The sequence below is a fragment of the Triticum urartu genome, chromosome 1 (assembly GCF_003073215.2).
Source record: "Triticum urartu cultivar G1812 chromosome 1, Tu2.1, whole genome shotgun sequence".
Lineage (NCBI taxonomy): Eukaryota > Viridiplantae > Streptophyta > Magnoliopsida > Poales > Poaceae > Triticum > Triticum urartu.
Window position 1 is genome coordinate 7,227,497 of NC_053022.1, and position 26,920 is coordinate 7,254,416.

At 43.8% G+C, this 26,920-nt stretch overlaps 1 pseudogene; it reads left to right on the forward strand.

Moving 5' to 3' along the window:
- The window catches only part of LOC125532495, a 47,117-nt pseudogene extending 23,084 nt beyond the window's left edge, over nucleotides 1–24,033 (forward strand).
- Nucleotides 24,034–26,920: the final 2,887 nt, after the last annotated feature.

Here is a 26,920-nt window from a genome sequence, read left to right on the forward strand (position 1 = left end):
GCGGTGAGGCTCGAGCAGCAGGAGGGTTGCGAGAGGAAGAAGACGGAGAGAGAGAGAAGAATGAGGAAGGCCGAGGCGTGCCTATTTATATGGGAAAATGTGAACAAACAGGCATGAAAATCGAGGGAGAGCCGAATAATGGTTATCCAACTACACAGACGCCTCGATTCTCGGAAGACATTAAAGATGAAGATCCGTTGGGACATGACGTCATAAAAGTTTTTGCGTTTTCAAGAGATGACACCGTGGCGGGTTACAAAAACTTCTGGGAAGATAAGAAGATGGATTTTGTCTAAGTATTGAAGATTGACAAAGAACGAAGTTCAAAGTCAACCTGGGGCCTAATGTTGGGGATATAGCTATCAGTTATGACCCGCCCAGGAGGGGCCGGGTCAGCCCCAATGGCGGGTTACACAAGAAGCCCAGTAAACATTAAGATGATAGTTTAAAGGCCTAGAGGCGGCTTAAGGCACAATACTGCAAATCGCCGTATGTAAGGAAAGACTTGTAAAGAAAGGCATGTAAAGGAAGTCACCAAGCCGGACACGATTATGAGCCGGACACGATTATGAGCTGGCCGGGACTCTGTAGGCCACCAGACGTCCACGCGTGTATATAAGGGGACGACCCGGTGGCGGTTTAGGGGAAGAAACAAGAGATCGGTAACCAAGCCGGCGAGTTAAGCCTCTTGGTGATCGAAACCCCAGCAATACCAACACAACTAGACGTAGGCTTTTACCTTCATTGTAAGGGGCCGAACTAGTATAAAACCTCTCGTGTCCTTTGTCCCGATTAACCCCTTTAAGGTTCCTAGATGCGATGGCCCTACGACTAAGTCCTTTCGCTAGGAAATCTGCCATGACAATTCCACGACACTTCCTTAAGTTTAGCATTTCCCTTCATCGGAACCGCTCTATCCGCCAAATTCTCCACTGGCTCCACAGCAAGCGGCCCTGAATTGAGATCCTGGTTTCTGCCAATTAATCCATCCAATTGTAGCCTCTCAATGTACGCATTGAGCCACTCGAAATGGCCGCATTTCTTCAGGACCTGAAAATAGGGGCACATGAACCCTAGATCCCAAATTCAACGGAAAGAAAGGAAAGAAATCGGGAGAAATTAGAGTGTACAATCGACAGAGTACTCAGATCTAACTTGCCCTGGTTGTGGCCTGCTCTGGCACTTGACAAACTCGTGCCCATGGTTGCCATTGTCTGCCTTCACACAGGTCTGCCGCTTCTGAGGCTCCTTGCGTGGGCAATCTGGGCATCTTGTCAGCGGCACTGGACCATACTGCGGCCATGATGGGCGGGAGGCTCAACTGGAGCTGGACATCTCTCGCCGTCCAGCGTTGCCGCGCTTCGTCGCCGGAGAAGAAGAAGAACAAGGTGGGGGAATGAAAGGGAAGGGGGCCAGCAATGCAATGGCACGGGCACGCGCACAGGCTGGGGGCTTGATCGGGTGCCCTTGTAATGGCTTACGCTGATGTGGATAAGCTGCGGGACCCATGTGCATCTGGATTAGTTGTGTATTCCACGCTGAGGTCGAAAAGTGGTGGGCCCAACACACCCGAGCTAACCCCTTGTCTCTTGCGGTTTAGGGTTAAAGAGGACCTAGTCGCATAGGAGCTATTGTTGCCATCTAAAGCGTCGCACGCGAGCTATTTCCATGAACGACATGGCAAGCTTTCCAATTCGCATCAAATGTATCACACAGGAGCTATACACCCATGGAGATATACTAGACTTCAATGGTCTGCTGATGTTGTTCAAGCCATACATACATATATTCTCTCATCTCCTTATACAGGTCTACATGTATGTTTGATCTATGGCGCACACCAAGCCATTACTTGCACAACAATGTGGCCAAGGATTAATATACGATATATGGTGACGGTGAGAATCAATGCTTGATGAGGTGTATGTTTGTATTTTATGTTAGATTTGGAAATTGATAATTACGCACATTTAGGACCCGTGGTGAACGATTTCTAACTTTTAGGACATACTTAACACACTTGGTATACTTTTAGGAGCTCCAATATATTTTACTCTATTAATATAAACTCAAAAAAATGAGCCAATTGATGTGGGAAAAGGGTCAAAAACTATGATCCCGTTTATGTGGGAAACCTGATTGAAAACTATATAGCCCGAGTATCAATACATCTTGCCAACGCTAGAATACAGAAAAACAGGAAGTACAATGTTACAACACAACACAAAGATGAATGCGGCACTGGTAATGTTATAACCACATACAAGGAAGCACTAGGAAAAGAGGGAGGTTGTTAATGGCCGTATAGGATGCCTAAAGACAACACAAGTACATCTCCGAGCAAGGACACATAGAGAGGGATCCAATTCTCCATCGAAACCACATGTCGGAGGACTAGAAGCTATCATCAACAAGTAGCTCCTATAGCCAAACTATTGGAGTCCTTTTTTCATATCAAAATTAATGGTGAAAATTTGCATTGAAATATATAGCCAAACTACCACTAGATACAAAATTGTTGACTTGCGTACACCATTTCTTGGAGAATCCCTTCGTTCCATCTGACTTCGTCATAAGTTTTTTCAAAGTACATTTTGAAAATTGTCCCATTCATGTTTTTTCGATGCAAGTTGTGCTTGGTCTCAAGGAAGATAAGTACTCCATCGTGGATGTTTTGTCCTTGCATGAATATCATTTGAGATGGTTGAACCAGATGATTGGCTATTGCATCGAACCTATTAGTGCCTATTTTGGTGAAAATTTCGTAGGTAAGCATTAAGGAGGAAAATTGGCCTATACAATTGGATACATTCAGCCTTGTTTTTTCCAATGAAATGATTTCATCAAAATTTACCATGAATAGGTCCAGTTAGTTGGCATGTGGAAAAATCAACATCTATATGGGATCCAATTTGATGACCATCCATAAGTCCTGATAGAACCCTAGAGGAAGCCATATGGAATAGATGGGTTGGTGTGCTCCGTTTGAACCTATTCAATATTTCAGCTATATAGACCAAATTTTCGACTATCCACCTAGGTATCCAACTCATTCGGAAATGTCATAGAAACACATCCGGACTACAAAATTGATCTATAGTGAAATGGTATCTTTTTTTTTGATAAAACGTTATGTCTTGTTGGACTGATCTCGCACTAAAAAAATGGGAAAAGTTCCCAGACAAGCAGTTGAGCGGCAAACAAAGTTGCAACACATGTTAATTTTGAATAATCCGTTTGACCAATTTTCTGGTAGTAATAGTAGTGGTGGTGGTGATAGTGGTAGCCGTAATTATATATGATAGTGGTAGTTGTGGTTGTGATAGTGGTAGTGGTGGTAGCAGCAGCACCACCACCACTATTTATGTCCAGGTATTTAATCTAAGATATCATATGGCACACCAAACAAAATATGGTTAAATATACAACGGTCACTTGACAGATGTGTTGTGACTCCAATTGGAATTACTGTCTTGCGGAGTATTTCGTGACAAGGAGTAAAGAAAGGATACAACATTTATATTTGTCAGGAAGGCAAGGCATAACTTTATGACAATTACTACAGCATAGGAGAGAACCTCCAATGCTAGGCGAGAACGTCCCTAATCGTGTGCTCCAACCGGTTAGATGCCATTGTAAAAAGGTCTCTTTCCCTCGGCCTTTGTGAAATAAATAAGTAACAAATTTGAATTCATGATTGTATTTGAATGGTTAGCTTCCGATATCTAGCCAAAAAGCAAGTGAGATATTGCGTTTGGTGGGAGGGAACTCACATTACAAGAATGGCGAGAAAAAAGTTCCTTAGCGACTACTTGAATGGCAATAATTGCATTTGCAAATATGTTAGCCTAGATTGATCCAAATACAAAAGGTATATATAGACTTCTATATGTAGTCCTAGTTTGTTAGCATTTTCATGAAAAAGAAATGCGAACATGGCACATTTATTTAGCAAAGCCATTCAAGAAGCACTTCATGCATTTTTGCAAATACCGAGTGGTTCTATGCATGGTGGCAACTAATATGACGTGCAAACTAAGCTCTTTACAATCATTTGACTAGAGTGTCAATCATGTGGCCATTCTACTTGAATATTTAGTTTTGTTTATCACTTGCAAGAAAACAATTAAAGAGAAATGTTAATTCTTTTTTTGAGAAAAACATCCATTCTCACAATATTGTGTTTCTTGAAAGAAAAATGTTAGTGTTTGGTTGGAGTGATCTAAGATTACACAAATGGCGAAATGTTTATTAACAAGTAACAGCTACAAGTGCACCTGCAAATAGTTTAGGGAAACGATTCCTATCTGTGGTCCTACAGAAAGGAATTGGCATACCAATCCTGAGAGGTCGATGCATTTTTCTCTGATGGCTGAGATTGCTTCCAAAATCTGTCGTGTTGTTTCCAAACCAGACCTATTTTCCACCACGTCCCACCTATAATATCTCATCAATTATCCTCCTCTAATCTCACCTTCCCCAAACCCACCCGACCTCTTCCCCATCTAACCTTCTCCTAAATCATCTCCAATGATGATCTCAAAATTGACCTACCGATTTGCATCTCTCCGTCATGAACATACTATACCCACTATGCTGGTGTGTTTCACCATGCCGGTGCGCCGTCCCATCCGGTGGATGCACTCGTGTTATCCATTGTGACGACGAGCGAGATCCCCCCCCCCTGCATGGACATCTCCACTAGGTTCGGGCCGCAAGTTCTCAAGTCCATCGCAGAGGATCATCGTCTCAGTTGCAGAACAAAGCCAACACACGAGGAAGATTGCAGGATTCGCCCCCTCTGCCCCAGGTTGTGTACACTTGTTTGACCTAGGTATCTAGTCATGCAATCTTGATTCTTCTATTCGTATCGTTGTTCTATCCTAATTGTAATTCATCACTATCTATGAATTTTGGCTAATTTTTAGGGTTCTATTCAATGTGCAATCGATCAATATATTATATGCGAATTTTGGTTAATTTAGTACAACATCACAATACACATGCGCCCCAATCTAGGTGGTAATATTAGTTTTCACTACAATTTTCAAATTCTCATGCTTGCATCGAAGATTAGTTATGTTACAATGTTTAATGTTCATGCTTCTTTATTATGTAGCACCTATGTTGGAATGAAGATGCTTCTGAGCTCTATCCAATTTGCTAAAAATTTGATAAATTGGTATGTTGGTGACACAAAACATCCATCACCCTTGTTGGTTAGAAATTTTGTTGCGCACTTTATTTCTGCTTCTTACGATTATGCATCTACATTTCAATATTTTTGGTTCTTGTTGGGATAGAAAATTATCGACTAGGCAACAACAAATCGGTGAAATTTGTATCTATGCGAAACAAAATATATGTCGTCTTGTTGGCAACAATATTAGCATGTTTTACATTTCCAACATTTTATCTTCCAACCAAGAATAGTAATCTTGAGCTGCCATAATTTCATGCTTCCTACAACATGCCATACTTTAGTTAACAAATAAGCTTTTTATTGTCTATGCCTTTCTTCCATACAATTGAAATCTTAATTTATTCGCGAAGCACAGCTTTGTTGATGCCTTGCTTCCATACATGTGAAATTTTTAGTTTATTCATCAAGCACAAATTTGTATGCTAGCAATCAATTATTTATGTATCCAAATTTTCTTTTGTATTTATTGCGAGAGAATGAAGCTATTGCTTCTTATCATACATACTTCCTCTAGCTTATTGCAGATGATTCTATAATAATGAATTTTTGCTTCAAGCATTGTAAGTATGTGCTACTTTTATTGTGCAGACATTGTACTGAAGTTTAGGTAGTAGTGGTGGTGGTGGTAGGTCTTGAAGAGTCCATTTCACTGAAATTTAGGTAGTGGTGGTGGTGGTGGTGGTAATGGTAGTGCCAGTAGTATGTGGCAGCATTTGTAATAGTGGTGCTAGCAGTAAGTGGGAGCATTGGCAGTAGTGGCAGTGTGGTAGCAGCAGCAACTCCACCACCACCACCATCTATGTTCAGGTCTTTAATCCAATATATATCCTATGAAACGGAAGACCGGATATGGTAAAACATACAAATATCACACAACAGGCGCATTGTAATTCCAAATGAAATTACCGTCAAGTAATACTTTGTGAAGTATTTTATGACAAGGAATAAAGAACAGGTATAACCTTTTTATTTGACGGGAAGAAAAGCCAGTACAATTTTATGACAATTGCAACATCCATACCATAGGACATAGGTAGATGGTATGGATACATACCAAGAGGCCCAGCCGCGACCTATTTGCCGTCTTTGATTTTGTTGGTACAGGTGGTGGCGCACTTGCCGTTGCAGTCACTCGTGCACTGCTCACTAGTTAGCCTCATGCAGTCCGCGCACGAAGAACTGCCAGAGCAAGAGCCATAGCATGAGCGGGTAGCCTCGCCGTCACAGTTACAACTAACAGTGGTGCATCCGGCCCTGCACTTGCCGATCGCGGCCGACCGGCAGTCCTCGCAGCTGGGGACGTTGCAGTACTTGCGGCACTTCGGGGGAACAGAGACTCTGCACATCTCTGTGCAGTGTGGGCCACACTCGCTGCACCGCATCGCCCGTGCAGGCCCTGATGCTGGTGCCGGGGTCGTTACTAGTTCTTGGCCCAGCGACGGGGAACGCCCCACGATCGGAAGGATCATCAAGGCAAGCATGGCGGCAATGGTGGCTGCTTTGAGAGCAAGGGTAGGTGAACCTGGAGCCATATTGGAGAAGGGTGTGTGAAGATCGACACTAAGCGTGATGTTATTTATAAGCAGCCAGGGACCCTAGCTAGGTAGTAACTGCGTTCATCTGTCAGCTAAATATGCATACTTTTTTTTGAGAGGATTATAAATATGCATACTATATGGATTATATATAGATATGCTACCAAGTTAATTGTTATGCCATGCACGTTGCTTCATAAGTTGCCATGTGTACATGTCTTGTGATTATTATTTCTCCTTTTGAGATTCGTACTACTAGTGCCGGTGGTGTGTTGTGTTTCACGATCGAGGGCAAATATGTTGCTTCTCTTCTCACGTCTTCTGGCACAAGTGGCATGCCCACCACATGTGGCCATGCTGCATTGTCTATATACACCCAGATATGTACGCACTCACTCTCGTACGTGTCACAACCACTGGCACGCTGCAGAGAACATATGTGCCACCAGCAGACTCAAATAATAGTTACGGCAATTATTACCCAGATGTTGATTTAAATTATTTGTCTCATGTATGGCAGAAAGATAAGGCTTTACAAGGGACATTTGAGCCAAGAGAGAAAGATGACATATTTCCCACCTCTTTAGGGACACTTAGCCAAGCTCTCCAATACTGACAACATCAACGACAACTATACCGATTCGCCACGGGAGAAACCAGACCTCCTCCCGACTCATCCACGCAACAACGATCACATCCTGGACGGTCGAGACCCCTTCAACAGGGCAAGGTGGTCATACTAAAGACCAAGTATGACTAAAGCATACTCTCACTTTATTATATAACTTGAAATATCTGTCATCTTGTATATTAACTATTGATTCTAAATGGTGAATGCAGTATAAATGTAATAAAGCAATCTCATCCATCTAGTATCGCTTTTGCTATTGTGTAGTGCACATCGCTGACACTTACTAGACAGGCTACAGAGGAGATTACAGATACATGCAGGACAATCACTATAACCTGTAGAACACATCTAGTCACCCGTTGATAAAAATAACCAAGTCACATCTAGTCATCTTCAAGTGCGGCTTTCTCCTTTCTCTCTTCACGTCAAACTCACCGTCGACAGTTCCTACACCATCGAGGCTACAAGCAAGACAAGAAATTGTTGGTGCTAATCAGTCTATTCTCCCTTCACCTCTTTGACTCCCACATTTTTTTTGTTTTCCTCCAATATCTTAAATGGACTGAAGCTAAACATGTCCATATCACACCCAACTTGACATCTTAAGGCATGGGTATATATAAGACTTGTACACAACCTCTTTTTAGGGGGAAAAATAAACTCTCTTTTTTAAACTCCACCCATATATTGATCAAATAACAATAGTCTTACAATCGTTCATTACATAATTAGCCCCGCAGGATGGAACATAATTAGTTAATTACACAGTATACCATCAGACATGCTATCAAAGCTAAATTTTGCTATCTTATGCGCCGCCTTGTTAGCCTGCCTATCAATCTTAATAATCTTGAGACCAACAATAAACTTGGAGGCGCTGATCGCTTCCATTTTTAGATCCACATAAGGAGACATGTCAACAGTTTCTTTCGCTAGGAAAGATGCAGCAAAGGAGCAGTCAGTTTCCAAGATAATTGATTTATGAAGAGTAATACCAATGTACAGCCCGACGAGGCACGCACGAAGTTCCGCCTCCTCTGCTCTGGGAGCACACTCGAATAAAATCCCAAGAAGACACCAGGACTTCTCCCAGATGATTCCTAACGACAACCCCAACACTAACAGATCTCAAGCTCTCCACAAAACTAGCATCAACGTTTATCGTAATATACTCCCGCTCCAGAGGCTTCCAAGAAATTGCCCCAAGCATACTTTCAAGAAATTGCCAGTCCACACGATTATACGCTTTTGCCAAGTCCAACTTGTATGCGCAAAACTCTCCACGCTTATCTTTCAACGTACTCAGCGAGTGAATACATTCAAAAGCAATAAGCTCGTTACACTAGTAGAAAACAGACCTATTGTCCCGGTTCGTAAGGGCCTTTTGTCCCGGTTCCTGAACCGGGACTAAAGGGTCGTTACTAATGCCCTGTCCCTTTAGTCCCGGTTCAGTCCAGAACCGGGACAGATGGGCCTCCACGTGGCCTGTGCGTGGAGTCCAGGCAGGAGGCCTTTGGTCCCGGTTGGTGGCACCAACTGGGACCAATAGGCATCCACGCGTCAGCATTTCTGTGGCTGGGGTTTTTGTTTTTTTTTTGAAAGGGGGAGTGGGGTGGGAGTTTTGGGGGGTTAATTTAGGTGTTTCATATATTGTGTTAGCTAGCTAATTAATAGAGAGAAGTGTCCTCTCTTATGTCCGTGCTTGGTCGACGCTACGTACTATACATACGTATAGAGAGGACTAGACACGCTAGCTAGCTAGTAAGCAAACGAAGGAAACATAAGATCGTCATGAACATATATGCATACAGAGAGAAATGATATCGACCACCTCTCCTTCTCCGAGAGATTGGTTGAACAACAAGTTCTCGTATATCTATCCGACACTACCGGCTACATATATACAATAATTATCTCTTACAAATATAATCTCCTATCATACGGACGCATGGTCCACATAGTATTCTCCGTCTTCAGCAATCACGTGGTCAAGAAAGAATGCTGCCAATTACTCTTGAATTGCTCGCATGCGATCTGGTGCTAGGAGTTCATCCCGCATCCGAAACATCTAATTTGAAGAAGGGGGTCAATACATATATATATATATATGAATGAAACTCAACACAAATGATGGTAATAAAATAAAATTGTGAATATTATTATTTACATACTTCATATTGTTCGCCAGAGTAGCCCCGATCAAAGGTTGTGTGGCGGATGGACTCGCAAATGTAGTATCCACAGAAATTATTCCCTTGTTCCTGCCACAACCAATTTACAAGAAATAGAGGTCAATCAAACTGATAAGCAAGAATGCCAAATGGTATTGATGAAACTAGCGCTTGAATCACTAGGAGATGCGCGGAACATGCTACTATAGTACTTACTTTTGTTGTCTAAATTCCAGCTTCTTCGGCAGTCTCGGAGCTTTTTTGGTGAATATTCTCCAAACCCTGCCAGACAAACAAAACAATTACTTGTTATCAGAAATGAACAAAGTTGCTGATATGGTGGATAATGATCGATTAAACTTACTTCTCGAGCGTTTGAGTGATGTCCGCATACTCCTGGGGATCTTTTCGTTTAGAGTCCAAGACATTTACTACTCCCTGCTCATGCTTAATCTCTAGGAGAATATAGTGGAACCTGCGCACGCATGCATAACTCATCAATTACATTACTATAACCTTGACTAATATATAAGGGAAACCGAATATGTACAAGACAGTAACACTCACTTGAAGTTGTTGTTGGGGAACGTAGTAATTTCAAAAAAATTCCTACGCACACGCAAGATCATGGTGATGCATAGCAACGACAGGGGAGAGTGTTGTCTACGTACCAACGCAGACCGACTGCGGAAGCAATCACACAACGTAGAGGAAGTAGTCGTACGTTTTCCCGATCCGACCGATCCAAGCACCGTTACTCCGGTACCTCCGAGTTCTTAGCACACGTAAAGCTCGATGACGATCCCCGGGCTCCGATCCAGCAAAGCGTCGGGGAAGAGTTCCGTCAGCACGACGGCGTGGTGACGATCTTGATGTTCTACCGTAGCAGGGCTTCGCCTAAGCACCGCTACAATATGATCGAGGTGGAATATGGTGGCAGGGGGCACCGCACACGGCTATGGAACGATCACGGGGATCAATTGTGTGTCTAGAGGTGCCCCCTGCCCCTGTATATGAAGGACCAAGGGGGGAGAGGTGCGGCCAGCCTTGGGGCGCGCCAGGAGGAGTCCTACTCCTACCGGGAGTAGGACTCCCCCCCCCCCAATCCTAGTTGGAATAGGAATCCTCAAGTGGGGAGAGAGAGAAGGGGGGCCGGCCACCTCTCCTAGTCCTAATAGGACTAGGGGAAGGTGGGAGGCATGCAGCAACCTTGGGCTGCCCCTTTCACCTTTCCACTAAAGCCCACTAAGGCCCATATGGTTCCCGGGGGGTTCCGGTAACCTCCCGGTACTCCGGTAAAATCCCGATTTCACCCGGAACACTTCTCATATCCAAACATAGGCTTCCAATATATCAATCTTTATGTCTCGACCATTTCGAGACTCCTCGTCATGTCCCCGATCTCATACGGGACTCCGAACTCCTTCGGTACATCAAAACTCATAAACTCATAATATAACTGTCATCGAAACCTTAAGCGTGCGGACCCTACGGTTCGAGAACAATGTAGACATGACCGAGACACGTCTCCGGTAAATAACCAATAGCGGAAACTGGATGCTCATATTGGTTCCTACATATTCTACGAAGATCTTTATCGGTCAGACCGCATAACAACATACGTTGTTCCCTTTGTCATCGGTATGTTAGTTGCCCGAGATTCGATCGTCGGTATCTCAATACCTAGTTCAATCTCGTTACCGCCAAGTCTCTTTACTCGTTCCGTAATACATCATCTCACAACTAACTCATTAGTTGCAATGTTTGCAAGGCTTTTGTGATGTGCATTACCGAGAGGGCCCAGAGATACCTCTCCGACAATCGGAGTGACAAATCCTAATCTCAAAATACGCCAACCCAACATGTACCTTTGGAGACACCTGCAGAGCACCTTTATAATCACCCAGTTACGTTGTGAGGTTTGGTAGCACACAAAGTGTTCCTCCGGCAAATGGGAGTTGCATAATCTCATAGTCATAGGAACATGTATAAGTCATGAAGAAAGCAATAGCAACATACTAAACGATCGGGTGCTAAGCTAATGGAATGGGTCATGTCAATCAGATCATTCAACTAATGATGTGATCCCGTTAATCAAATAACAACTCTTTGTTCATGGTTAGGAAACATAACCATCTTTGATTAACGAGCTAGTCAAGTAGAGGCATACTAGTGACACTCTGTTTGTCTATGTATTCACACATGTATTATGTTTCCGGTTAATACAATTCTAGCATGAATAATAAACATTTATCATGATATAAGGAAATAAATAATAACTTTATTATTGCCTCTAGGGCATATTTCCTTCAGTCTCCCACTTGCACTAGAGTCAATAATCTAGATTACACAGTAATGATTCTAACACCCATGGAGCCTTGGTGCTGATCATGTTTTGCTCGTGGAAGAGGCTTAGTCAACGGGTCTGCAACATTCAGATCCGTATGTATCTTGAAAATCTCTATGTCTCCCACCTAGACTAGATCCCGGATGGAATTGAAGCGTCTCTTGATGTGTTTGGTCCTCTTGTGAAATCTGGATTCCTTTGCCAAGGCAATTGCACCAGTATTGTCACAAAAGATTTTCATTGGACCCGATGCACTAGGTATGACACCTAGATCGGATATGAACTCCTTCATCCAGACTCCTTCGTTCGCTGCTTCCGAAGCAGCTATGTACTCTGCTTCACATGTAGATCCCGCTACGACGCTTTGTTTAGAACTGCACCAACTGACAGCTCCACCGTTTAAAGTAAACACGTATCCGGTTTGCGATTTAGAATCGTCCGGATCAGTGTCAAAGCTTGCATCAACGTAACCTCTTACGGTGAGCTCTTTGTCACCTCCATATACGAGAAACATATCCTTAGTCCTTTTCAGGTATTTCAGGATGTTCTTGACCGCTGTCCAGTGATCCACTCCTGGATTACTTTGGTACCTCCCTGCTAAACTTATAGCAAGGCACACATCAGGTCTGGTACACAGCATTGCATACATGATAGAGCCTATGGCTGAAGCATAGGGAACATCTTTCATTTTCTCTCTATCTTCTGTAGTGGTCGGGCATTGAGTCTGACTCAACTTCACACCTTGTAACACAGGCAAGAACCCTTTCTTTGCTTGATCCATTTTGAACTTCTTCAAAATATTGTCAAGGTATGTGCTTTGTGAAAGTCCAATTAAGCGTCTTGATCTATCTCTATAGATCTTTATGCCTAATATGTAAGCAGCTTCACCGAGGTCTTTCATTGAAAAACTCTTATTCAAATATCCCTTTATGCTATCCAGAAATTCTATATCATTTCCAATCAGCAATATGTCATCCACATATAATATCAGAAATGCTACAGAGCTCCCACTCACTTTCTTGTAAATACAGGCTTCTCCGAAAGTCTGTATAAAACCAAATGCTTTGATCACACTATCAAAGCGTTTATTCCAACTCCGAGAGGCTTGCACCAGTCCATAAATGGATCACTGGAGCTTGCACACTTTGTTAGCTCCCTTTGGATCGACAAAACCTTCCGGTTGCATCATATATAACTCTTCTTCCAGAAATCCATTCAGGAATGCAGTTTTGACATCCATCTGCCAAATTTCATAAGCATAAAATGCGGCAATTGCTAACATGATTCGGATAGACTTAAGCATCGCTACTGGTGAGAAGGTCTCGTCGTAGTCAACCCCTTGAACTTGTCGAAAACCTTTTGCAACAAGTCGAGCTTTGTAGACAGTAATATTACCGTCAGCGTCAGTCTTCTTCTTGAAGATCCATTTATTCTCAATTGCTTGCCGATCAATGGGCAAGTCAACCAAAGTCCATACTTTGTTCTCATACATGGATCCCATCTCAGATTTCACGGCTTCAAGCCATTTTGTGGAATCTGGGCTCACCATCGCTTCTTCATAGTTCGTAGGTTCATCATGATCTAGTAGCATGACTTCCAGAACAGGATTACCGTACCACTCTGGTGCGGATCTCGCTCTGGTTGATCTGCGAGGTTCAGTAGTATCTTGTCCTGAAGTTTCATGATCATCATCATTAGCTTCCTCACTTATTGGTGTAGGTGTCGCAGAAACAGTTTTCTGTGATGTACTACCTTCCAACAAGGGAGCAGGTACAGTTACCTCGTCAAGTTCTACTTTCCTCCCACTCACTTCTTTCGAGAGAAACTCCTTCTCTAGAAAGGATCCATTCTTAGCAACAAATGTCTTGCCTTCGGATCTGTGATAGAAGGTGTACCCAACAGTCTCCTTTGGGTATCCTATGAAGACACATTTCTCCGATTTGGGTTCGAGCTTATCAGGTTGAAGCTTTTTCACATAAGCATCGCAGCCCCAAACTTTAAGAAACGACAACTTTGGTTTCTTGCCAAACCATAGTTCATAAGGCGTCGTCTCAACGGATTTTGATGGTGCCCTATTTAACGTGAATGCGGCCGTCTCTAAAGCATAACCCCAAAACGATAGCGGTAAATCAGTAAGAGACATCATAGATCGCACCATATCTAATAAAGTACGATTACGACGTTCAGACACACCATTACGCTGTGGTGTTCTGGGTGGCGTGAGTTGCGAAACTATTCCACAATTTTTCAAATGTACACCAAACTCGTAACTCAAATATTCTCCTCCACGATCAGATCGTAGAAACTTTATTTTCTTGTTACGATGATTTTCAACTTCACTCTGAAATTCTTTGAACTTTTCAAATGTTTCAGACTTATGTTTCATTAAGTAGATATACCCATATCTGCTCAAGTCATCTCTGAAGGTGAGAAAATAACGATATCCGCCACGAGCCTCAATATTCATCGGACCACATACATCGGTATGTATGATTTCCAACAAATCTGTTGCTCTCCCCATAGTACCGGAGAACGGTGTTTTAGTCATCTTGCCCATGAGGCACGGTTCGCAAGTACCAAGTGATTCATAATCAAGTGGTTCCAAAAGTCCATCAGTATGGAGTTTCTTCATGCGCTTTATACCGATATGACCTAAGCGACAGTGCCACAAATAAGTTGCACTTTCATTATCAACTCTGCATCTTTTGGCTTCAACATTATGAATATGTGTATTACTACTATCGAGATTCATCAAAAACAGACCACTCTTCAAAGGTGCATGACCATAAAAGATATTACTCATATAAATAGAACAATCATTATTCTCTGATTTAAATGAATAACCGTCTCGCATTAAACAAGATCCAGATATAATGTTCATGCTCAACGCTGGCACCAAATAATAATTATTTAGGTCTAATATTAATCCCGAAGGTAGATGTAGAGGTAGCGTGCCGACCGCGATCACATCGACTTTGGAACCGTTTCCTACGCGCATCGTCACCTCGTCCTTTGCCAGTGTCCGCTTATTCCGTAGTCGCTGTTTCGAGTTGCAAATATTAGCAACAGAACCAGTATCAAATACCCAGGTGCTACTGCGAGCTCTAGTAAGGTACACATCAATAACATGTATATCACATATACCTTTGTTCACCTTGCCATCCTTCTTATCCGCCAAATACTTGGGGCAGTTCCGCTTCCAGTGACTAGTCTGCTTGCAGTAGAAGCACTCAGTTTCAGGCTTAGGTCCAGACTTGGGTTTCTTCTCCTGAGCAACAACTTGCTTAATGTTCTTCTTGAAGTTCCCCTTCTTCTTCCCTTTGCCCTTTTTCTTGAAACTAGTAGTCTTGTTGACCATCAACACTTGATGCTCCTTCTTGATTTCCACCTCCGCAGCTTTCAGCATTGCGAAGAGATCGGGAATAGTCTTGTTCATCCCTTGCATATTATAGTTCATCACGAAGCTCTTGTAGCTTGGTGGTAGTGATTGGAGAATTCTGTCAATGACGCAATCATCTGGAAGATTAACTCCCATCTGAATCAAGTGATTATTATACCCAGACATTTTGAGTATATGCTCACTGACAGAACTGTTCTCCTCCATCTTGCAGCTATAGAACTTATTGGAGACTTCATATCTCTCAATCCGGGCATTTGCTTGAAATATTAACTTCAACTCCTGGAACATCTCATATGCTCCATGATGTTCAAAACGTCGTTGAAGTCCCGATTCTAAGCCGTAAAGCATGGCACGCTGAACTATCGAGTAGTCGTCAGCTTTGCTCTGCCAGACGTTCATAACATCTGGTGTTGCTCCAGCAGCAGGCCTGGCACCCAGCGGTGCTTCCAGGACGTAATTCTTCTGAGCAGCAATGAGGATAATCCTCAAGTTACGGACCCAGTCCGTGTGATTGCTTCCATCATCTTTCAACTTTGCTTTCTCAAGGAACGCATTAAAATTCAACGGAACAACAACATGAGCCATCTATCTACCATCAACATAAACAAGCAAGATACTATCAGGTACTAAGTTCATGATAAGTTTAAGTTCAGTTAATCAAATTTACTTAAGAACTCCCACTTAGATAGACATCCCTCTAATCCTCTAAGTGATCACGTGATCCAAATCAACTAAACCATAACCGATCATCACGTGAGATGGAGTAGTTTTCAATGGTGAACATCGTTATGTTGATCATATCTACTATATGATTCACGCTCGACCTTTCGGTCTCCGTGTTCCGAGGCCATATCTGCATATGCTAGGCTCGTTAAGTTTAACCTGAGTATTCTGCGTGTGCAAAACTGGCTTGCACCCGTCATAGATGGACGTAGAGCTTATCACACCCAATCATCACGTGGTGTCTGGGCACGACGAACTTTGGCAACGGTGCATACTCAGGGAGAACACTTCTTGATAATTTAGTGAGAGATCATCTTATAATGCTACCGTCAATCAAAGCAAGATAAGATGCATAAAAAGATAAACATCACATGCAATCAATATAAGTGATATGATATGGCCATCATCATCTTGTGCTTGTGATCTCCATCTCCGAAGCACCGTCATGATCACCATCGTCACCAGCGCGACACCTTGATCTCCATCGTAGCATCGTTGTCGTCTCGCCAATCTTATGCTTCCATGACTATCGCTACCGCTTAGTGATAAAGTAAAGCATTACATCACGATTGGATTGCATACAATAAAACGACAACCATATGGCTCCTGCCAGTTGCCGATAACTTGGTTACAAAACATGATCATCTCATACAATAAAATATAGCATCATGCCTTGACCATATCACATCACAACGTGCCCTCCAAAAACAAGTTAGACGTCCTCTACTTTGTTGTTGCAAGTTTTACGTGGCTGCTACGGGCTTAAGCAAGAACCAATCTCACCTACGCATCAAAACCACAACGATAGTTTGTTAAATAGACTCCGTTTTAACCTTCGCAAGGACCGGGCGTAGCCACACTTGGTTCAACTAAAGATGGAGAGACAGTCGCCTGCAAGCCACCTGTGTGCAAAGCACGTCGGGGGAACCGGTCTCGCGTAAGCGTACGCGTAATGTTGGTCCGGGTTGTCTCGTCCAACAATACCGCTGAACCAAAGTATGACATGTTGGTAGGCAGTATGACTTATATCGCCCAGAACTCACTTGTGTTCTACTCGTGCAAATAACATCAAACCATAAAACCAGGCTCGGATGCCACTGTTGGGGAACGTAGTAATTTCAAAAAAATTCCTACGCACACGCAAGATCATGGTGATGCATAGCAACGACAGGGGAGAGTGTTGTCTACGTACCAACGCAGACCGACTGCGGAAGCGATCACACAACGTAGAGGAAGTAGTCGTATGTTTTCCCGATCCGACCGATCCAAGCACCGTTACTCCGGTACCTCCTAGTTCTTAGCACACGTAAAGCTCGATGACGATCCCCGGGCTCCGATCTAGCAAAGCGTCGGGGAAGAGTTCCATCAGCACGACGGCGTGGTGACGATCTTGATGTTCTACCGTAGCAGGGCTTCGCCTAAGCACCGCTACAATATGATCGAGGTGGAATATGGTGGCAGGGGGCACCGCACACGGCTATGGAACGATCACGGGGATCAATTGTGTGTCTAAAGGTGCCCCCTACCCCTGTATATGAAGGAGCAAGGGGGGAGAGGTGCGGCCAGCCTTGGGGCGCGCCAGGAGGAGTCCTACTCCTACCGGGAGTAGGACTCCCCCCCCCCCAATCCTAGTTGGAATAGGAATCCTCAAGTGGGGAGAGAGAGAAGGGGGGCCGGCCACCTCTCCTAGTCCTAATAGGACTAGGGGAAGGGGGGAGGCGCGCAGCAACCTTGGGCTGCCCCTTTCACCTTTCCACTAAAGCCCACTAAGGCCCATATGGTTCCCGGGGGGTTCCGGTAACCTCCCGGTACTCCGGTAAAATCCCGATTTCACCCGGAACACTTCCGATATCCAAACATAGGCTTCCAATATATCAATCTTTATGTCTCGACCATTTCAAGACTCCTCGTCATGTCCGTGATCACATCTGGGACTCCGAACAACCTTCGGTACATCAAAATGCATAAAATCATATTAACTGTCATCGTAACGTTAAGCGTGCGGACCCTACGGTTCGAGAACAATGTACACATGACCGAGACACATCTCCGGTCAATAACCAATAGCGGGACCTGGATGCCCATATTGGCTCCTACATATTCTACGAAGATCTTTATCGGTCAGACCGCAACATACGTTGTTCCCTTTGTCATCGGTATGTTACTTGCCCAAGGTTCGATCTTCGGTATCCAATACCTAGTTCAATCTCGTTACTGGCAAGTCTCTTTACTCGTTCCGTAATACATCATCCCGCAACTAACTCATTAGTTGCAATGCTTGCAAGGCTTATGTGATGTGCATTACCGAGAGGGCCCAGAGATACCTCTCCAACAATCGGAGTGACAAATCCTAATATCGAAATATGCCAACCCAACATCTACCATTGGAGACACCTGTAGAGCTCCTTTATAATCACCCAGTTACGTTGTGACGTTTGGTAGCACACAAAGTGTTCCTCCGGCAAACGGGAGTTGCATAATCTCATAGTCATAGGAACATGTATAAGTCATGAAGAAAGCAATAGCAACATACTAAACGATCGGGTGCTAAGCTAATGGAATGGGTCATGTCAATCAGATCATTCAACTAATGATGTGACCTCGTTAATCAAATAACAACTCTTTGTTCATGGTTAGGAAACATAACCATCTTTGATTAACGAGCTAGTCAAGTAGAGGCATACTAGTGACACTCTGTTTGTCTATGTATTCACACATGTATTATGTTTCCGGTTAATACAATTCTAGCATGAATAATAAACATTTATCATGATATAAGGAAATAAATAATAACTTTATTATTGCCTCTAGGGCATATTTCCTTCAGTTGTAAGGAAAGAGTATTATATCTTTGTTTTCATTTATTACCAACGATCGTAGCAAGTTGGCCTCGGTATCTGCGACATGAAATTTAACCTCAGTTGCATCTATGAGATTTGTGTTAATGAACCCAATATCACCGACTTGTCTTTTCTTCAATTCGACGATCTTCAATCTGCATAATATAGTGAGGATAATTATAAATACATGCAATGAAAGAGCTGAGCTATATAGAGAGACTTAATGACATAAGTAGTACTACTTACAGACAGTAGCAGGTGACCGTTGCTTTATCGAGGGCCAATTGATTGAAAAACTGAAAGAACTCCTCAAATGGAACAGGCAACAGTTCAATTCCAACGAGGTTATGCTCCTTTTTAACTCTCACATAAAAAGTATTTCTCCCCCCAGACTCTCTGCAGATTTTCAAGTACCAGTCAAGCAATCTTCGCATCATCGTTGATAGAGATCTTTCATTTTTGACGAGAGGCTTCCCGTACTCGTGTCTTTGTATCTGCACCTCCAAGAAATCATAATGTACATCGTCGAGCAGGTAATCTCCAAGATTGCTATAACCGGGCACCATCCTCGGATCATTAGCGACGATGTCGCTAGGCACCTTGAGCGGGGGGCACGATTGCTTCGCTTGTTCGCCGAGCTGGGCAATTTGTTTCCCAGCTCGTCGTTCTTTCATCCTTTGATCACTGACATTACTTCCCGACCGCTCCGGTTCGGCAAATGCCTTTCCAATAATGCGCTCATAGTTGCCTTTCGGCAGAGACTTGGGTGGTTTTGTCAGGGCAGCCAGAGTGCGCTTCGCTTTCACCAGATCTACCTTCTCCTCAGAAGGTGGATGTCTCTGTGCTTTCAACCCTTGAAACCAGTCCTTCACTTTGGTTCGCGTGATCTTTCCGTTCTCCTCCGGGGTCATCTCGTATGGTAACTTCTCTGGAGTCTTCAGAGAACGACCGAATCTGTATGTCCTCCCGCCTCTGGCTGTACTGCTAGACGCCGGCAGAGCAGACGGAGCGGTTGTCTTCTTTACTTGCTTACGAGGCGGAGGAGTAGGACTACGACGCGCCGGAGCAGCCGGAGCAGCGGCGGGTCTCTTCCACCCTTGCTGACGAGGCGGAGAAGGAGGAGGCTGGCTGCTCGGGCGCGCCGGCGCAGGCGGAGAAGGAGGCGGAGTGCCGCCACGCGCCGGAGAAGGAGCCGGCCGAGTGCCCTGATCGTCACTCGCCGGAGGAGGAGGCGGTGGAGGAGGCGGAGTGCCCTGACTCGCCGGAGGAGGAGGAGGAGGAGGCGGAGGCGTCCAGTTCGGAAGGTTGATGAGCTCCTTCCGCCATAGGCATGGAGTCTTCAGAGCAGAACCCAGCCGAGTCTCCCCTTCACCGTTAGGGTGGTCAAGCTGGAGGTCCTCAAATCCCTCCGTTATTTCATCCACCATCTCTCTAGCATATCCTTCTAGAATCGGCCGGCAGTGAAAAGTTGCGCACAGTTCAGTAGGAAAAACAGAGCCAACAGCCGCCTTGACCTTCATATTAATCCATTGCATCATAAGGTGGCAATTTTGAGACTCCGTGATAGCATCCACGGGATAGCTGGCAAGAGCCGTCAAGACATGCTCCGACTGAAGCAGTTCGGTGGAAGCCACGCTGCTTCTCCGCTGAGATGGTGGGGTAGCTTCGGGGGAAGCTTCGGTAGTTTGTTTGCTGCGATTTGCTTCTCGTTCCTCTATCGCTTGTACCCTAGCATGCAGCGCCTGCAGTTGGGTCTGCTCCACTTTCTTCCTCCTCTCGCGGCATTTGTAACCGCCTGCGTCTGGAAACCCAACCTTCCACGGAATGGAGCCTGGCGTGCCTCGTGTCCGTCCAGGGTGCTCAGGATTCCCGAGGGCCATTTTGAGCTTGTCGTTCTCTCTGTCTGGAACGAACGTCCCTTGCTGCGCTGCTTCGATATAGTGCTGAAGCCTCTTGACTGGTATTTCCAATTGCTCGTCCATCCAAATGCACTTCCCTGATATAGGGTCCAAGGTTCCGCCAGTCCCGAAGAACCAAGTCCGGCAATGGTCTGGCCAGTTAATTGTCTCTGGTTCGATCCCTTTATCAACCAGATCATTCTCAGCCTTGGCCCACTTAGGCCGGGTTATGAGGTAGCCACCTGACCCCGTGCGATGGTGATGCTTCTTCTTCGCAGCATTTTGCTTTTTTGTCGCCGACATCTTCTTACTCTTTTCCGATGTCTTGTGGGCCACAAATGCGGGCCAATGATCTCTGATCTTCTCATATCTGCCCTTGAATTCTGGTGTCTCTATTTTATCGACAAACTTATTCAGCTCTTTCTTCCACCTCCTGAATAGGTCTGCCATCCTCTTAAGAGCAAAAGACTTGATTAATTGCTCTTTAACTGGCTTCTCTGGATCATCCTCTGGTGGTAGGGTGAAATTTGACTTCAGCTCAGTCCAAAGATCATTTTTCTGCATATCATTGACATAAGACACCCCAGGGTCTTCTGTAGCCGGCTTTAACCATTCCTAGATGCTGATCGGGATCTTGTCCCTAACCAGAACCCCGCACTGAGCAACAAATGCGTTCTTTGTCCGGATGGGTTCAATCGGTTGGCCGTCGGGCGCGATTGCTATGATCTCAAACCTTTCATCCGAGCTCAACTTTTTCTTCGGGCCTCGTCTCTTTACCGAAGTTGTGCTCGATCCGGAGGGCTAGAGAAAGAACAAAGACTTAATTAATATGTGTACATACCAAAACAATGAATGCATTAATTAGCTTGTCAGCACAGGCTTAACTAATATATATACCTGGCCGGACTCGGTTCGATCACCGGAGCCGTCATCATGGTCTCCTTCTTGCACCGGCATAGGGTCACCGGTGCCGTCCTCACAGTCTCCTTCTTGCACCGGCATTGGGTCACCGGAGTCATCATAATCATAGCCAGCTGCTTCCAGACCATCGGTGTCGTTGAGAAACAACGAGCAGACGGCATCACTTCCTCGTGCGATTATGTCCCCCAACAACTCTTCTTGTACTTCGTCTCGGAGGGTGTCCATAGTTTCTACAAATATTTACAACATGGAAATTTATTATTCAAACGTGACAGATGGATATATTAGAGGCAAACGTAGAACTAATATTAATTAGTGGCCTCGACGCTGCTTCTCTAGGGTTTGGGGTGGCCTCGACAACGCTTCAAGGGTTTGGGGTATATCGACAACGACGACATATGTACATGGGAAAATAATATTATCGGGGAGGGGGTATATCGACCCCCCCCACGTGTTGATGTTAGGGTATATCGACCCCCCTCGTGTTGAAGTTATCGGGAGGGGTATATCGACCCCCCCCCCCACGTGTTGAAGTTATCGGGAGTTTATATCGACACAACATACGTACATGGGAAAATAATATTATCAGGGAGGGGGTATATCGACCCCCCTCGTGTTGAAGTTATCGGGAGGGGGTATATCAACCCCCCCCCCCACGTGTCGAAGAAAAAAAAGAAGAAAAGAAAAGAGGAGAAGAAGAAAGGAATAGAGGAGAAGAAGAGAAAAATAGAATATACCTCTTCTTCTCCTCTATCCCTTTCTTCTTCTCCTCTTCTTTTTCTTGTTTTTTCTTCTTCTTATTTATTTCTCCTTGTCTTCCTCTCCCCTCTTCTTCTCCTTTCTTCCTCTTCTTATTTCCTTTTTCCTCTCATTCTTTTTCTTCTTCTTCCTTCTTAAAAATATATGAAGTAGTATTGCTTGTTTTTTTAAAATAATGTTCAAATAGAAATTTTAGAAAAAAAAGTAAAGGTTTTGCCTAATTCATTGTTCATATGAATATACAAACATTTGCATATTTACAATAATCAATATCACCAAAAAAATCAGAAAAAATACTATTTTTTCTAAAAATCTATCTTTTGCATATATACATGAACATATATACGTGTGGCGTCGGCGTTGAACACTACATCTACGTCCCACAAGTGACGTGGGCGTCAACGCCCGCGTCACTTGTGGGACGTGGATGTAGTGTCCGACACCGACGGCCACATGTATCTCTCACCGACGATACTTGCTATTTAGGGTTTCCTCTACCGCTCGGCGACCCTCGACGACCCTCGTTCCCGATAAAAAAAAGAGGAAGAAGAAGAAAAAAAAGAGGAGAAGAAAGAATAGAGGAGATCTTCTCCTCTATTCTTTCTTCTCCTCTTCTTTTTCTTCTTCCTCTTCTTTTTCTTCTTCCTCTTCTTTTTCTTCTTCCTCTCATGTTCGACGACCCTCGACCCCTCGGCGACCCTCGACCCCCTCTCGACCCTCGCCCCCCCCGCGACCCTCGACCCCCTCTCGACCCTCGACCCCTTGGCGACCCTCGACCCCTCGGCGACCCTCGACCCCCTCTCGACTCCTTGACGACCCTAGAACTTTTTTTTCTCCCCGATAACATTTTTTTCTCCAAGAGAGTTAGTGTTCCCGAGTGAACCGAAGGGGGACATTGGTCATATCGGATTCGTCATATTTTCTACGAATGTTCTATATACATACATCCATCGATATCATTCCATACATACATAGACATCTACATTATATATGAACAAAAAAATATCAAAATTCATCATACGTACATCTACAGTATATATGAACAAAAATTTCATCATATCAATATTTACATATACATACACACATACATACATACACATGACCCCCCTCATTCATCATATCAAATTCATCATATCAATATTTTGCAAAGGAGCTATATTCTCCCCTACTCTACCATATATATGAACAAAAATTTCATCATATCAATATTTTGCAAAAGAGCAGGGGAAGGAAGGAAGGGGGGAGGATGGGGCGGTAGCTACCTCTCCCGGTGGTATCGTGGAGGAGACGCAGGCGGCCGGCGTCGGGGGCGACGGCGATGAGGCTGGGCTCGGGGTCGTCGAGGGCGACGGCGTGGCGCGCTCGGCGACGACGGCGAGGCAGGGTGCGCTCGGGGGCGGCGGATGGGCTCGGGGGCGGCGGACGGGCTCGGGGGCGCAGGGGTGCGGCAGGGCACGCTCGGGGCCGGCGGACGGCAACGGCGTGGGCGGCGGACGACATCGGCGTGGGCTCAGGGACGGGGCAGGGGCAACGGCGTGGGCAGCGACGGTGAGGCAGCCTAGTGGCGATGAGCTCGGCGGCGTCGGGGGGAAATGGGCGATGTAAACTGAAACCGCTAAGTGGTGGGTATATATACATGAAGCATTGGTCTCGGTTCGTGGCACGAACCGGTACCAATGCCCCCTATGGTCCCGGTTCGTGCTACCAACCGGGACCAAAGGTCTCATTTCGGCAGCCCAAAGGGCGGGAAGTAGAGGCCATTGGTCCCGGTTCGTCGCAGGAACCGGGACCATAGGTAGGCTCTCGTACCGGTTTGTGCCACGAACTGGTACGAATGCCCCCCTATGGTCCCGGTTCGTGCGTCTAACCGGGACCAATGTCCTGCGCCGCGGTGTTTAGTCCCACCTCACTAGCTGAAGAGCTCCCGCACCTGTTTATAAGCCCTGCTCTGTGTTCCCTTTCGAACTCCTCTGAAGTGCAGGCTTACGGGCCTAATGGGAGACTGCAATGCCTGTGGGCCTACTGGGCCTGCTGCGGGCCTGAATCCTGGCCCATGGTTGGGTTTCTAGTCATATTCAGGCCGTGCTGGCCCAGTAGGTGACATTTTTTTTTCTTTTTTGCTATTTATTTTTTCATTTATACTTTGAAATAAATACTTATAATTTTTTAATGATTTCTTTTTTCTTTTAGGTCACAAAAATTATAAACTTTCTGTTAATGCCATTAGTTTTAAAATTTGAATTTTTTAAAATTTGTGTGAATCACTAGTTTATGAATAACTTTACTATAAAAATTGATTTTTGAACCATTCTTTTTCATACTATTTAATATTACTGTGTTTATCATTATACTCAATTTGGTAATTTTAGTTAGTCATAACAAATATTATAGGCATTTTTTTCTTTTTTTCTATTTATTTTTTCATTTCTACTTAGAACTAAATACTTATAGTTTTTTAGTGATTTATTTTTTCTTTTAGGTCATAAAAATTATAAACTTTCTGTTAGTGCCATTAGTTTTAAAATTTGAATAGTTTAAATTTGAATTTTTTAAAATTTGTGTGAATCACAAGTTTGTCATTAACTTTACTAAAAAATGAACATAGATGCACCTTTAGAGAAAATTCGACCTAAATTCATAATCAATATCTATGAATTTCAGAGAAATTCATTATGAATTTAGGTCAAATTCCCTGTATAGGGGCATCTATTTTCATTTTGAGAGGAGCTCAATAAGGCAGAGAGGGACGGGCTTATAAACCGGTGTGGGCGCCCTTCGGTTGGCGAGGTGGGACTAAACTCTGAGCGCAACGAGGACCAACCCTTTAGTCCCGGTTTGTGGCACAAACTGGGACTAATGGTCATGGGCCAGGGGCGAGCCCTATTTTTTCCATTTTTTGTTTTGTTTTCTGCATTATTTATTTTCTTTTGTTTTTTGCTTTAATTTTAATTCTTTTTGCTTTTAGTTTTAGAAAAATTATAAACTTTCTGTTAGTGCCATTAGTTTTCAAATTTGAAAACACTTTTTTAGTTTTTTTGTTTTCTTTGTTGCTTTATTTATTTTATTCTGTTTCTACTTACAACAAAATACTTATTATTGCTATTTTTATTTTTTTCCAGTTTTTTTGTTTTGTTTTCTGTATTATTTATTTTCTTTTGTTTTTTGCTTTATTTTTTTAATTCTTTTTGCTTTAAGTCAGCAAAATTATAAACTTTCTGTTAGTGCCATTAGTTTTAGAAAAATTATAAACTTTCTGTTAGTGCCATTAGTTTTCAAATTTGAATAGTTAAAATTTGAATTCTTTGAAATTTGTGTGAATCACAAGTTTGTGATTAACTTTACTAAAAATGAACATAGATGCACCTATAGAGAAAATTCGACCTAAATTTATTGTTTTCAAATGAACTCTGAAAAAGTTGGCATAGCATACTCTTTTGTTACAAAGTTGGCATGGTATCATCATAATAGTTGCGGGAGAAAGTCTTCACTTTTTCTTCGCTTGTGTCATTTTCTTATTGCGCCGTAACAATGGACAATCTTCATCGTTTATCAGGATGCTTGGGTCAGCCTTGACATTGAAGGGAGGAATTTCATGAAACTTTTCATAATCTTCAGACATGTCTGTCTTGCCCTCCACTCCCAGGATGTCCCTTTTTCTTGAAAGAACTATGTGGCGCTTTGGCTCATCGTATGATGTATTCGCTTCCTTATCTTTTCTTTTTCTAGGTCTGGTAGACATGTCCTTCACATAGATAACATGTGCCACATCATTGGCTAGGACGAACGGTTCGTCAGTGTACCCAAGATTTTTCAGATCCACTGTTGTCATTCCGTACTGTGGGTCTACCTGTACCCCGCCTCCTGGCAGATTGACCCATTTGCACTTAAACAAAGGGACTTTAAAATCATGTCCGTAGTCAAGTTCCCATATGTCCACTATGTAACCATAATATGTGTCATTTCCCCTCTCGGTTGTTGCATCAAAGCGGACACCGCTGTTTTGGTTGGTGCTCTTTTGATCTTGGTCAATCGTGTAAAATGTATTCTCATTTATCTCGTATCATTTGTAAATCAATACAGTCAAAGATGGTCCCCTAGACAACAAGTACAACTCATCACAAACAGTGTTGTCACCTCTGAGACGTGCTTCCAACCAACTGCTGAAAGTCCTGATGTGTTCACATGTAATCCAGTCGTCGCACTGCTCCGGGTGTTTGGAGCGCAGACTGTTCTTGTGTTCATCGACATACGGGGTCACCAAGGTAGTGTTCTATAGAACTGTGTAGTGTGCTTGAGACCAAGAATATCCGTCGCTGCATATTATTGAGTCACTTCTAAGAGTGCCTTTTCCAGTCAGTCTCCCCTCATACCGCGATTTAGGAAGACCTATCTTCTTAAGGCAGGAATGAAGTCAACACAAAACTCGATGACATCCTCTGTTTGATGGCCCATGGAGATGCTTCCTTCTGGCCTAGCGCGGTTACGGACATAT